The 13,462-nt window shown below is 45.0% G+C and overlaps 2 non-coding genes across 2 annotated transcripts; both read right to left on the bottom strand.

The window, feature by feature from the left end:
- Positions 1-4,965: 4,965 nt before the first annotated feature.
- Positions 4,966-5,039, bottom strand: trnan-guu (transfer RNA asparagine (anticodon GUU)). The gene has a single exon. It is a non-coding gene; the product is annotated as a tRNA-Asn (tRNA).
- Positions 5,040-8,323: 3,284 nt separating this feature from the next.
- trnan-guu (transfer RNA asparagine (anticodon GUU)) lies at positions 8,324-8,397 on the bottom strand. The gene has a single exon. It is a non-coding gene; the product is annotated as a tRNA-Asn (tRNA).
- Positions 8,398-13,462: the final 5,065 nt, after the last annotated feature.

Genomic DNA, 13,462 nt, shown 5'->3' with positions numbered 1-13,462 from the left:
GGACTGGTGCCTCAGCAGGGCTGAGGAATTGCTGAAGGACTTCCTGCACTTAGGGCAACTGAACGATCTCTCCCCAATGTGGACCCACCAATGGGCCAGCAGGTCGGAGGAAAGAGCAAAGCCCTTCCTGCACTCGGAGCAGAAGAACGGCCTCTCCTCAGTGTGGACCCACTGGTGTTTCAGCAGGTGGGAAGAACTGCTGAAGGCCATCTCGTACTTCGGGCCGGAGAACAGCCTTCCACGGTGTGGATCAACTGGTGCGGCAGCAGGCAGAGGAATCACCGAAGGCCTTCCCACACTCAGGGCAGCAGAAGGGCCTCTTCCCCTCTGTGGACCCACTGGTGCTTCAGAACCCTTTCAAATTTCACAGTATCCTTCTGATAGGAGACCAGAATTGCACACAATATTCCAAAACTGGTCTAACCAATGTCCAGTACAGCCACGACATAACTTCCCAACTCCAATACTCAGTCAGAGGATTGCGAAAGCTTTCAAAACCCACAAAAAACAAACAGGAAAGAATGGAGGGCCAAACCGAATTTTTGAGAGTCAGCTTGGAAGCATCAATAAGAAATCGGCGGACTGGGTCTATTGGGTACCCGTTCTCCTTAAATACACTATATACGTATTCCTCTTCTGCTCTTCGCAGTTTCTCTGTGCTGCAGTGTGTAGTGGTTCGTTGAAATAATGTCCTGATGCAGCAACGTTTGTGGATGTTGGGATGATTGCTTCTGTGGTTAAGTATTTGGTTTGTGTGTATTGTTTTTCTGTAGAGCTAGTTTGAAGTTCCCCATTGACTGTTCGCTCTACTGTGACATCTAAGAATGGCACTTTGTTGTTGTTCTCCTCTTCAAACCAGGAGCCCCCCTCAAACCCAAAGTCTCACCATTTGGAACACCAATATACAGACTAGTCAAAGGCCTCCACTGAAAACACCAAGTCGAAGATTCACGCCACTCCATTTACTCCATCCAAGAATTCCTGAACACCAAAGACACTAAGATAGAAGAGGATGGAATAATGCTCTCCTTTGACATAACAGCCCTGTTCACATCCACTAACATCAACTTGGCCAAACAAAACTGAAGACACTACTCGAAGAACCAAAGACACAAACACAGCACCAACTTCATCAGCAAAGATAGCACTGTCAACCTCGTGGAACTGTGTCTTACCACCCACTTCATATTCAGTAACAAGCCCGACAAACAAATCAACGAAATACCCATGAAACCACCAGTATCAGGATTCCTAGCAGAAGCAATAATGCAGAGACTCGAACAAACAGCCCTTCCAATGATCGAACCCAAACTTTGGGTCTGCTGCAGTGATGACACTTTTGTCATCAAAAAATGAAACAAATTAGAGGAAACCTACAACACCATCAACAATATCCTCGCTGACAAAAAATTCACAAAAGAGGAGAACAACAACAAAGTGCCATTTCTAGATGTCACAGTAGAGCGAACAGTCAATGGTAAATTCAAAACAGCCTCTACAGGAAAACAACGCACACGAACCAAGAACTTAACTGCAGAAGCAATCATCCCTCCACATACAAACAAATCTGAATCAGGACACTATTTCAACGAGCCACGACACACTGCAGCACCCAGGAACTAGTATAAATAATTGCACAGCGCATTTAAGAAGAATGTGTAGCCTGCACCCCTGAAAATGGTTTCCCTGACCGGGAAGCGAACGCGGGCTGCGGCGGTGAGAGCGCCAAATCCGAACCACTGGACCACCAGGGAGATGCGGATGCCGCTTGTCAGCTCTCCTAAAAATTACTTTCCTGCCCGGAAATCGAACCTGGGCCACGGTCGTCAGCAAGCTTTCACCTGTGCATCCAACAAAGTCATTTCTTGTATCCATTGCTCCCGATGCGGTCTCCTCGACATTGAGGAGGCTGGAGACTCCTCGCAGAGTCCAGTCACGGCGCTTGAGGGGATATCTCCAGGACACCCGCAACAATCAACCCCATCGCTCTATGGCCCAACATTTCAACACCCCCCTCCCACTCTGCCGAGGACATGCAGGTCCTGGGCCCCCTCCATCGCCGCTCCCTCCCCACCCGATGCCTGGAGGAAGAACGCCCCATCTTCCATCTCGGATAAATTCAAACCCAGGACATCAATGTGGACTTCACCAGTTTCCTCATTTCCCCTCCCCCACCTTACTTCAGTTCCAAACTTCCAGCACAGCGCTATCCTCATGACCTGTCCTACCTGCCAATCTCCCTTCCCTCCTATCCGCTCCACCCTCCTCTCTGACCTTTCACCTCCATCCCCACCCCCATTCACCTATTGTACCTTTTGCTACCTTCGCCCCAGCACACCCCCACCCCGCAATTTATCTCTCCGCCCTGGAGGCGTCCTGCCTCCATTCCTGGTGAAGGGCTTTTGCCCGAAAAGTCGATTTTCCTGCTCCTCGGAAGCTGTCTGACCTGCAATTCTTTTCCAGCACCACTCTGATCTAAACTCTGGTTTCCAGCATCTGCAATCCGCACTTTTGCATACGCAATAAACCCAGTGTGTCGATTTCACATCAACAAACTGACACAAGCAGACACAACGTGTGCAGAAACCCTAGCCACATTACTTTACATAAAAGACATCTGGGAAATGATGTCCAGACAACTCAACGCTCTCAGCATCATGGTAGCCCACAAACCTACCAACACACTTAAACAGCGGCTAATGAACCTGTAATAGCCTATACAAACAACCAGCAAACGAATGTTATTTACAAAATACCAAACAAGGAAATATATACATGAACTCTGCCGCACAGTTCTCTGTGGCAAGAAATGCTGGGGTGAGATAGGGAAGATTTTATTCAGCCAAAACGAATCGGCACTGACTGGACAGCTATTTAAAATCAACGCTGTCAGACCAGGATGGAAGATCCAACGGGATGAACAGATTTCTTATTTCCTGAAGATTTACAAAGCTGAGACTAGGTTTTGGTATTTGTTCCCTTTCCACTCCCAGGAGCCGCTGTGGTTGGGGCGGTGAGTTGGAGAAAGTGAAATGTGCCCGTGAGCAGCGTGTGGGGCTATTTCAGCTTCCCCTCCTCTGACAGCGCTGTGACGGGACTCTGATGTTCTCAGGGAGATTTACTGACGCGAGACAGTGAAAAGAGTCTCGTTCCTGCAGATCAGGATTTCAAACCGTATGCCGGCTTCAGGACAATGAGAAAGATTAATTGGAATGTGTGAAGAAGCTGTGAGCTGCATTTCAAACAGGAAGGTGGAGTCAGTTGCGTCATCCATTGCGCCCCGGCCCTGTGCGTACCTGACGCCACCATGCTGCAGAGTTCTGACGTTAACACGGACATGCGCAGCAATGGGAACATTCACAAGAGGAACAGCGAAAGATAACCACCATCACTGCTTCCCTTCCATCGTTCCAACTTTGTGAAGCAGTATCTTTCACTAGCAAATAAAACACCTTTGTCCTCAGGTGCCTGCTTCATTTCGATCACGACTTCACGCCCCTCACTGTTCTAGTCTCATTTCCAAACACTTGGCTCATAGCCTCAAAAGTAGCCCTGTTGGTATCTGATTGTTCCACCCTGACAGGCAGTGGGTTGCAGATTTCCAACCCCTCCACTGATTTGAATCCTAAAGAAGAAACCGGGGAGTTGTCTTCCTTTCTTTTTGACGACATTTCTCAACTGTAGTCGGCAAGGTTCACACCTGCGTGGGGAAACCGCAATCGATCTCAAATCCATCGTATTAACCACTCGACCCACGAATAAAGAACCACACTGACAGCTTCATTTCCCAGGTCTCTCTGCCTGTGGAGCTGAGAAAGAGTGAGTTATTGCTGGGTTTGTTTGAATTCAATCACTTCACAGGTTTCGAAAGGGGAACATATCTGCACATGGCGAGTCTGGTTGTTTCATCACGAAAGATGAAATAAACTTTCAGTTAAAAGCAAAAACAGAAATTCCAGGAGCAACTCCGCATCGGTGGAAAGAGAAGCAGAGACAATATTTCAGAACTCTGTTTTCTCCTACAGGTACTGCCAAACCTGCTGAGTTTCTCCAGCAGCTCCTCTTTGTGTCTCGGATTCTCAGCATCCGCAGTCCTTTACGTTAGAAATTAAATCAATTCAGTCTCATGTGCAGGAATGAGAATCCTTTCAATTTCCCAAAAACTTGGCAGAGATTTCAAGGCATTTGGAAAAAAAAGTAAACGTGACATTAGGAAGAACACTTTTTTGTCCCTGTCTGACCGTGACAAGGAGGCAGATTCAAGAACAAAAGAGGGAATTCGGTGGTCATGTCTAAAGTAACAATGTGGAGATTTCCAGGGCGAAGGCAAGAGAATGATACGAATAGAGACTCTCATTTACATGCTGTGTAGAACCAGCAGAGCTAATGTGGGCCTCCAATTGCGCTGTGACACGTGTTGTGATTCAGAGTGAACTCACAGTTCAATCAACGGAAGGTGGGGATTTAGAAAAGTTTATATTTATACAATCTCACGTCAACGCAACAACAAAGTGGTTTAATTATCCGCCAGTGGAGAGAGCCCTGTTCCTGGAGATGGGACAAACAGCTGGCTCAGGGATATCAATCGACATTGCTCTCTTTGCCACGAGTTCAGAGTGAGAATATTGGAGAGACAAAGGAGTGAATAACGATCTGAGTCGGAGGGTGACTAACTGTTCATGGAGACTATTCCTGGCTAACAATAAGTCGTGTGTAACAGCAGACGATGTGATAACACGGCCTCGTGTGGGTGTGGTAGGGGTCAAGGGCATGCGGGAGTTCGGGTCCAAATAATATTGAACTCGATCTTGAAGACTGGAGGGCTGTAGGATTCCAAATGGAAAGTGAGACGTTGGTCTTCCATCTGGAGCTGAGTTTTGCTGGAACACTGCTGCATGCCTGAGACAGAGATGTTGACTCGGAAACAGGGTGGCGCGTTGAAGAGACAGGTAACCAGAAGCTCATCGCCTCTGGGTGGGCTCGAACCACCAACCTTTCAGTTAACAGCCGAACGCGCTGACCAATTGCGCCACAGAGACAGGCGATGATATGGGCTGCGCCATCGCTTAGGGGAGGCTATTAGTGAATTCATAATTCAGCCTCCCCGCCTCGAATTACAATTGTCGTCTATCAGTTTTACTTTTCCATAATAAAGCCTGGGAGATTTATTGTGAAGACACCGGGGACAGGCTGGAGACACATCCATGTCACGAGGAACGAGCTTTCTTATTCCGGGCCGTCGCCCTTCGAGCCTTTCAGTGTTTTGCCTGTTCCCGAGTTCTCTCATTGGCTCGGAGGCGAGAAGGTGTTTGAATTCCTGATGTGCAGGAACGACAATTCTTTCAATGTCTCAGATCAGTTCATGTCCCGAGAACATCAGAGTCAATCTCCCGGCCTCTTCAACAAGGGGACGGTGTCTGGACTGTCTCTACTCAGTCGGACAGTTCATCTTTCATTCTCCTCCAAATACGCTTCCCAAAGAGTTTCTAAAGATTCACAAAGCTGGAGACTGGGATTTCTGTTTTGCTTCATGGACATTTTTCCATTTCCTAACTGACAATATTTTGCCAAAATCTCTTCCCAATTGTACGCCTTGCGTCATGTCCAGGGATGAGGAATTTCCATTTTGGGGAGACATTCCCAAGGTTGGGAATGTTCGCTTTGGAGCAAAGAAGGTTAACTGGAGATTTCCTGGGGCTGTTGGTAATGATGGGAGATGGGAGAAGATGGGAATGGGCAGATTAATGATCAGAAGAATCAATTGCCACTGACCAGAGTCAGTTACCAGAGGACAGGGATTGAAGTTCTTGAATGAAAAGCAGCACTTGTGCCTAATAAACACAGAGAATACTGCAGAAAGACAACAGGTCGAGCAGCATCTGGTGAAAGGTAAACAGAGCTGACGTTGTGAGGCTGTAACGTTGTTTGTTCAGAACCCGAGGTTCCTGCATGGCAATCAATTCCCAGACATGAGAAAACGGGACTTTATTGGGACGGGTTTTGTGAAGTTTGGGCGATAATACAACCAAAAGGAAGTCATTTAAAATCGTCAGCGAAGAAAACATAGTTAGCAGGTTACCACCTTGAGTGGGGGAGCCCCAAAGGATCTCTACGCCGACACCATAAGTGTTCGGCCACAACGATCGCCCAAGGTTGTGATCTAAAATGTCTCATGGAATGGTTCTAACAGGAAAGGTGAGTATTGGGCTTGTCCTGTCTGCGCCATAGCCCCAACGTATCCTGTTCCCCTGGATTTGATCAGGACAGAGGAGGCTGATGGGAGATCGAATTGAACTGCACACATTGATGAGAGATAGAGCGGGTGGGAAGGATCCATTCCCATGCACAGAGAGATTAATAATCAGGGCCGAAAATAAGAAATTTGGGGTTCATTCAGCAAAGCTAATGTAGAACTGTTCACAGAAAATTGTGATGAAAATCCCTCGAGTTATTTTGATGAGAAGTGTTGATGATGCTAATACAATCGATAGGATGAACGTAGATTGGTAAATGTATTTGGTGACAGTTCTGTTCTCGCCCTGTGAGCGAAACCTGGATCTGAAGGAACAAAAGGGATACTTAAAACATCGATCTGAAATTGGTTACGTGACAAGAAACAGAACCATCATTAACAGTTGGCTTTTGAACTGGAAAAGCTTTCTCGTCAAATTAGCTTGAGGCTTGAGGTATGCAAGGTCAAGATAATTTAGGTAAAACACGGAAACGCTGTCCTCATTAGCAGACAGTGAAAGGATTACAAAACGGAAATTAAACATTTTCGACAAGTGATACAGGGGACTGGGAAGATAAGTATTATAAACTGTGAACAACAAAGTTCTGGAGCACAACACTTACATTCAAAGACCGAAAACATCCAGGTCCTGATTAATCAGATTGCATTGTGGTGCTTTTCTGCAAAACATCCACTTGCAATATCCTACAAAAGAGTGACAAAACCAATCCCTCTCAGCCCAGGATAGAAAATCCGAAGAGATGAACGTTTGCTGATTTTCTGAAGATTCACAAAGCTCAGACTGGGTTTTGGTGATTGTTTCCTTTCCGCTCCCAGGAGCCGCAGTGGTTGAAGCGGTGAGTTGGGGAAAGTAAAATGTGCCCGTGAGCAGCGTGTGGGGCTATTTCAGCTTCCCCTCAACTCCAGCGCTGTGACTTGACTCCGATGTTCTCAGGGACATTGACTGACGCGAGACAGTGAAAAGATTCCCATTCCCGCAGATCGGGAATTCAAACCGTATGCCGGCTTCAGGACAATGAGAAAGATTAATTGGGGTGTGTGAAGAAACTGTGAGCTGCATTTCAAACAGGTCGGTGGAGTCAGATGCGTCATCCATTGCGCCCCGGCCCTGTGCGTACCTGACGCCACCATGCTGCAGAGTTCTGACGTTAACACGGGCATGCGCAGCAATGGGAACACTCAGAAGGTGAACAACCAAAGATAATCATCGTCACTGCTTCCTTTCCACAGGCCCAACTTTGTGAAGCAGTATCTTTCACTGGCAAAGGAAACATCCTTGTCCTCAGGTGCCTGCTTCATTTCGATCACGATTTCAAGCCTCTCACTGTTCTAATCTCATTTCCAAACACTTTGCTCACAGCCTCCAACGAAGCTGTGCGGGTGTCTGCTTGTTCCACCCGAACAGGCAGTGGGTTGCAGATTCCCACCAGTCCCAATGTGAGTGAAATACTTTTCCCCCTCCACTGATTTGAATCTTAAAGAAGAAGCCGGGGAGCAAGCTCCCTTTCTTTTCGACGACATTTCTCATTTTGTACTCGACAGGGTTCACACCTGCGTGGGGAAACCGCAATGGATTTCAAGTCCATCGCATTAACCACTCGGCCCACGAATACAGAACCACACTGACAACTTCACTTCCCAGGTCTGTCTGCCTGTGGAGCTGAGAAAGAGTGAATCATCGCAGAGTTTGTTTGAATCCAATCACTTCACAGTGATTCGAAAGGGTTAAATATCTGCACATGGCGAGTCTAGGTGTTTCATCCCAAAAGGTGAAATGAACTTTCCGTTAAGAACAAAACTAGAAATTGCAGGAGGAACTCAGCAGGTCAGGCAACATCTGTGGAAAGAGAATCAGAGACAACATTTCAAAATTCTGTTTTCTCCGACAGGTACTGTCAAACCTGCCGAGTTTCTCTTTTTGTCTCGGCTTCTCAGAATCCACAGTCCCTTACGTTAGACATTAATTCAATTCAGAAACCCCTTTGTGGAGAGGATTTCCGTTTGGGGAACATTTTCCTGACCCCATTAAAAGCGTTCATCTTCGAAGCCAAGGAAGAAAAGCGAACACACCGCCCCTGGGTGGGCTCGAACCACCAACCTTTCGGTTAACAGCCGAACGCGCTGACCAATTGCGCCACAGAGACAGGCGATGGCGTGGGCTCCACCATCGCTTAGGTGAGGCTATTAGCGAATTCATAATTCAGCCTCCCCGCCGAGAATTACAATTGTTGTCTTCCGCGCAGTCTTGCGAGACATCACGGCTTTCTTAACTTGACTTGTGCAAAAATGCCCGATTAAACTTCTCAAAAAGAACCTTCGTATAAAGAGGCTGAGCTCCCTGGAGTACGAATGGGACAGGAAGTGAAATGATTGGAGATAGCATTGAACAGGTTGACGTGTTTACTTCCTTAATTTTCTTATCCCTATGCCAATTGGCACGTGGCTTGGGCAGTAATGTTATTACACACACTGGAGCAGTGGGATTTGAACCTGAGCCTCAGGGTTCTATGGGAGACTACAGCTGCACCACAAAAAAGAACTCTAGTAAATAGGTCCTCTTCTGTTGAATGAGAGGAAACAGCTTCCTCCTCAACATGAGATACGACCACTGTACCCTCCGTGCCCATTACAATAAATTGAGCCGCCTCCTGTTGAATGAATGACTGGGAACCCCTCTCCGAGCTCCAAGAAGCGGGGGGCCCGGCTGGAGGCTGGATTTGCTCAAGGCTTGTATCTATTAACTTATTTAAATGGTACCTACTGTATGGGAGTATGGTTTACATTAAAACCGGAGGGTCATGTCAGAGTGTTTGTTTATATTTAGCAGTTGTAGTTGGTAAAATACACTCCCTGGAGGAGCACCTTCTATGCTGCTGCATTTCTTGCCTTCTGCCCTTCCCCCATTTGTTATCTCTCATCTCGATTTTACATTTTCAGTCAAATTTAATTTCACATTAATCAGCCTTGTATTCACTGTGTATTATTAATTAATCTGTTGGATTGTTGTAAAACAAAATTAATGGTGTAATTTCATTTATGTTGTCTGAGTTTGACATTGAATGTGCAGGTATGAATGCCAGTAAGTTGTAAATGTCAATCAAGAACTTGTGCTTTTTAAACAAAAAGACGAGTTCAATGGTATTACTGGCATTGTCTCCTTTGAGGATGATGATTATAGTCTGACCAACAAACCATTTCATGCAGTCACCCAGTTTAATTAAAGTCTTTTGGAAAATAATTCTGGCAGGTAAAGATTTATACAACCCAAAAATACGGTTGGTAATCATGTGTATTCTTATCTTTTAAGCCGTAACAGATGGCATTGCGTGGCGGTTTGAGACTGAAACGTCACTGGAAAGAATGTAGATTGATGAGAGAAGTCAAAATGGCAGAGTCTCGGACCACAATCTATCAGTCTGGCTTGATTGCATGAGCGGTGGTTCTTCAAAAGCACCTTCCAAGTCATGACCTCAACCACCAAGAACAAACAAGTGTGAACACAGGATTCCGACTGCAAGATATATCGCATTGTTTCTTTGTTATTGACCAAAATGCTGGAACTCACTCCTGAACATTGTTGCAGTCCACATCATATTTGTGAAGCAATTTAAGAAGCAGATCAGCACCACCTTTTCAAGGTCAGTTTGGGAAGAGTTGTTGGCACAGCCAATGATATTCACATCTTACGAAATAGTAAGCACAGAGCCCACGGTGTTGGGAGGCTGTATGTTAGCATGGATAGATGATTGGCTAACTACCACAGTTGTGGTAAGTGGCATGTTCAGGATGACAACTTGTAACTAGTGGTGTACCACAGGGATCAGCGCTGGGGGCAACATTATTTACAATATATACACGAATTACTTAGATAAGTAAAGTGAAGGTACTATTGCTAAATTTGCAGAAGAGACAGTTGATGTGAAAGCAGGTGATGAGGATGACATTAGATATCTGGAGAGGGATATAGACAGGTTAAGCAAATGAGCGAAAGCTTGACAGATGGGAAAATGAGGTAATACAGTTTGTCAGGAGGTGAAGAACTGAATATTAAATGGAGAAAGCTTTAGAATAGAGGGATTTGGAATCACGTCCACGAATCTCTTCATCCAATTTCAGTGAGTAACAGGGAGACAAATGGGAGGTTGGCCTTTTCAATACAGTAGAAATGTAGGGAGTTTATAGTGAACCTATGTAAGGCATTAGTCAGGCCACAACTGAATACTGTGAACAGTTTAGGGACCTTTACCTGAGGAAAGATATATTGGCATTGGAGGCAGGCCAGAGAAGGTTGACCATGATGATACCAGGGATGGAAAGAATGTCTTATGAGGAGAACTGAATAGGTTGGACCTGTGCTTATTAGAAGTTAGAAGAATTAGAGGTAACCTTATTGTCACGTACAAGATTCTGAGGAGACTTGACAGGCTAGACGTGGAAAAGTGGGTGAGTCTGGGACCAGAGGAAGTAACCTCCAAATAGGAGATTGCATGTTTAGGACAGATAGGAATTTCTCCTGAGAGCAGTAAATCTGTGGAACTTGATACTACAGAGGGCTGTTGAGCCTGGGTTTTTACGTGCATTCAAGGTTGAGATAGATTTATTTTAATCATTAAGCAAATTGAGGATTATAGGGAAATGGCAGCAAAATGGAGTAAATGTTTGCCAGAATAATCGTGATCTGAATAAATGGCAGAGTCAACTCAATGGGCTGAATTGAATAGTAAATAGTAAGGAGGAAAAGGATGCAACTGGCAATTACAGACCAGTCAGTGTTGGGAAGCCTAGAGATTGTAGGGAGTTGGTAGCATTTGGGCATTGTTCGTGGATTTAACATCTGGAGTTTCAAATTGATGCTGCTATGGCCCCGATGCAATTTGAAATCAATTTATGTATCTGGAATATTAACTTATCGCTGCTTTTGTGATCTTATCAATTGTCATAAGTACCTATCTTGTTTACTAATAACCTTTTTTATGGAAGGAAATCTTCAGTCCTTTCCCAGTTTGGTGAATGTGTCACTCTTGATCCAAAGTCATGTGGTTGACTCTTAACAGCTCTCTGAATTGGCACTTGGTTATTTTTTGGGAGACCAAGTGTCACGTTCCATGAATGAATAAAGAAAAATATTCAGGACAAGATTGTCAATGTCACTGTCAGTGAAGGGAAGATTGTGATCTCGTGATACTGGTTAAGTAGCCCAGAGATCTCGGTCTTCTGAGAACAAAAATTAAAATCCCATCATGGATGCTAGTGGACTTTATTTTCAACGAATAAAAAGATCTGGAAATGAGAGTTTGTCTCTGTACTGGCAACCAGGAAACCATTATTGGCTAAGACAATGAATTGCAGCTGTTGAAGATCAGCAACAAAAGGCACAATTGCTGGGGAAATACAGCAGGTCTGGCAGGATCTGTGGAAAGAAAACAGTTAATGTTTTGAATCCAGCCTAATTTTGAAGGGCCACCGGGCTCAAAACAGTAACACTGTCGTCTCCTCATAGATGCTGCCAGAACTGTTGTTTTTGTCCAATCATTACAGAGTGTTGTGAAAGTGTTCTTTTAGGGAGGGAAATCTACCACTCACAACTCTACACACGCGTGCACACGCTCACATCACGTGACTCCAGACCTACTACAATGTGGTTGACTCTCAACTGCCTTCTAGCATGTAGCCTATTGCTCAGTCCAAAGGCCATGAGGGATGGGGAGCAAATGTTGGACGTGCTAGCAACAATTCCATCCCTCAAAATATTTTCTTATATATTATAAAGCATAGGTTAATGAAGGACAACCAAAACTATGGGAAAGTCATGCCCAACTAACCTGATTTGCTTGTAGTTATAAATATTGTTTTAAAATCCTCTTCAGAGAGGACATTGGTTCCATCATTGTTGCAATACTGCATGCAATTCTGTGCTTTCTGCTGCAGGAAGGGTGTTGTGAAACTTGAAAGGGTCAGAAAACATTTACAAGGATGCTGCCAGGGTTGGAGGGTTTGAGCTACAGGAAGAGATTGAATAGACTGGAGCTATTTTCTCTGGAGCTTTGGAGGCTGAGAGGTGACATTAAAGGCATTTGTAAAATCATGAGGGACATGGATAGGGTAAATAGGCAAGGTCTTTTCTCTTGGGGTGGAGGAGTCCAAAATTAGAGGGCATAGGTTTAAGGTTAATGGCAAATGGAGTTTAATATAGATAAGTGTGAGGTCTTACATTTTGTATAGTCAAATCAAGGTAGGAATTTCATGGTGAATGGTAGGACCTTAAGGAGTGTAGTGGAACAGAGGGATCTTGGAGTACATGTTCACAGATCTCTGAAAGTGGAGTCACAGGTCGAAATTTTGGGCACACTGGCCTTCATCAATCATGGCATTCAGTATAAAATACCGAATTAGAGTCGAGATAAGGACCAAATAATAATACATACCAACAAGCACCAAATATATTTCCTATGCAGTATTTCAAACCAAGAGATGTAAGGGTGCAGGTTCATAGCTCCTAGAAAGTGGAGTCATGGGTAGACAGGGCAGTGAAGAAGACTTTTGGCATGCTTGCTTTCATCAGTCAGAGCACTGAGTACAGGAGTTGGGATGAATTGTTGCAGCTGTCACAGATTCCACACAACAACACACGACGTGACCCTGCCCTCCCCTGACTGACCGTCCCTTTGCATATCAGGGGGAAGACACCCCTTTAATTGTGATGATCATAAAACATGCCATCCTTCAAAAAAAGGGATGTGTTCACAAATATTTGGACAGAGGAAGGAAGATGCAGTCTGGGTGAAGGTCAATCTTCATTCAGAGAGGGAGAGGAAGAGCAGCAGCAGCTTCAGAAGTTCATGGTCCAACTTCTGAAAAGACCTTGTCTGATTTGCAATTGTTCCTGGACTTGTAATATCGTACTGCAGCATATTGTAGATCTTCAGTAAGAGTGTCAATACTGCACTACAGAGGTCCATTTGCAACTTGAGTCCATGTGAACTCTTCGTGGAGGTATGCAGTCTGCCACATAACCCTGTTGGTTTACAGTTACACATAGATCGACGCAAAGATCTTTGGAATTGAGAGGAAAGAATGTTCCACAGTAACGAGAATTACGTTCAGACTTCCTATCATGGACTGACTGTGATGACCTTTGCAATCACTTCACAGGAATATTACAAGAGAAGAATTTGGCGGCAGAAATCTCAGACCAAACATCACATCAAA

Source organism: Chiloscyllium plagiosum, unplaced genomic scaffold (assembly GCF_037043375.1).
Source record: "Chiloscyllium plagiosum isolate Xiang-an unplaced genomic scaffold, Cpla_swu_hap1 HiC_scaffold_27, whole genome shotgun sequence".
Lineage (NCBI taxonomy): Eukaryota > Metazoa > Chordata > Chondrichthyes > Orectolobiformes > Hemiscylliidae > Chiloscyllium > Chiloscyllium plagiosum.
The sequence above is the reverse complement of the archived record's forward strand: the minus strand, read 5'-3'. Positions and strand labels throughout refer to the sequence as shown.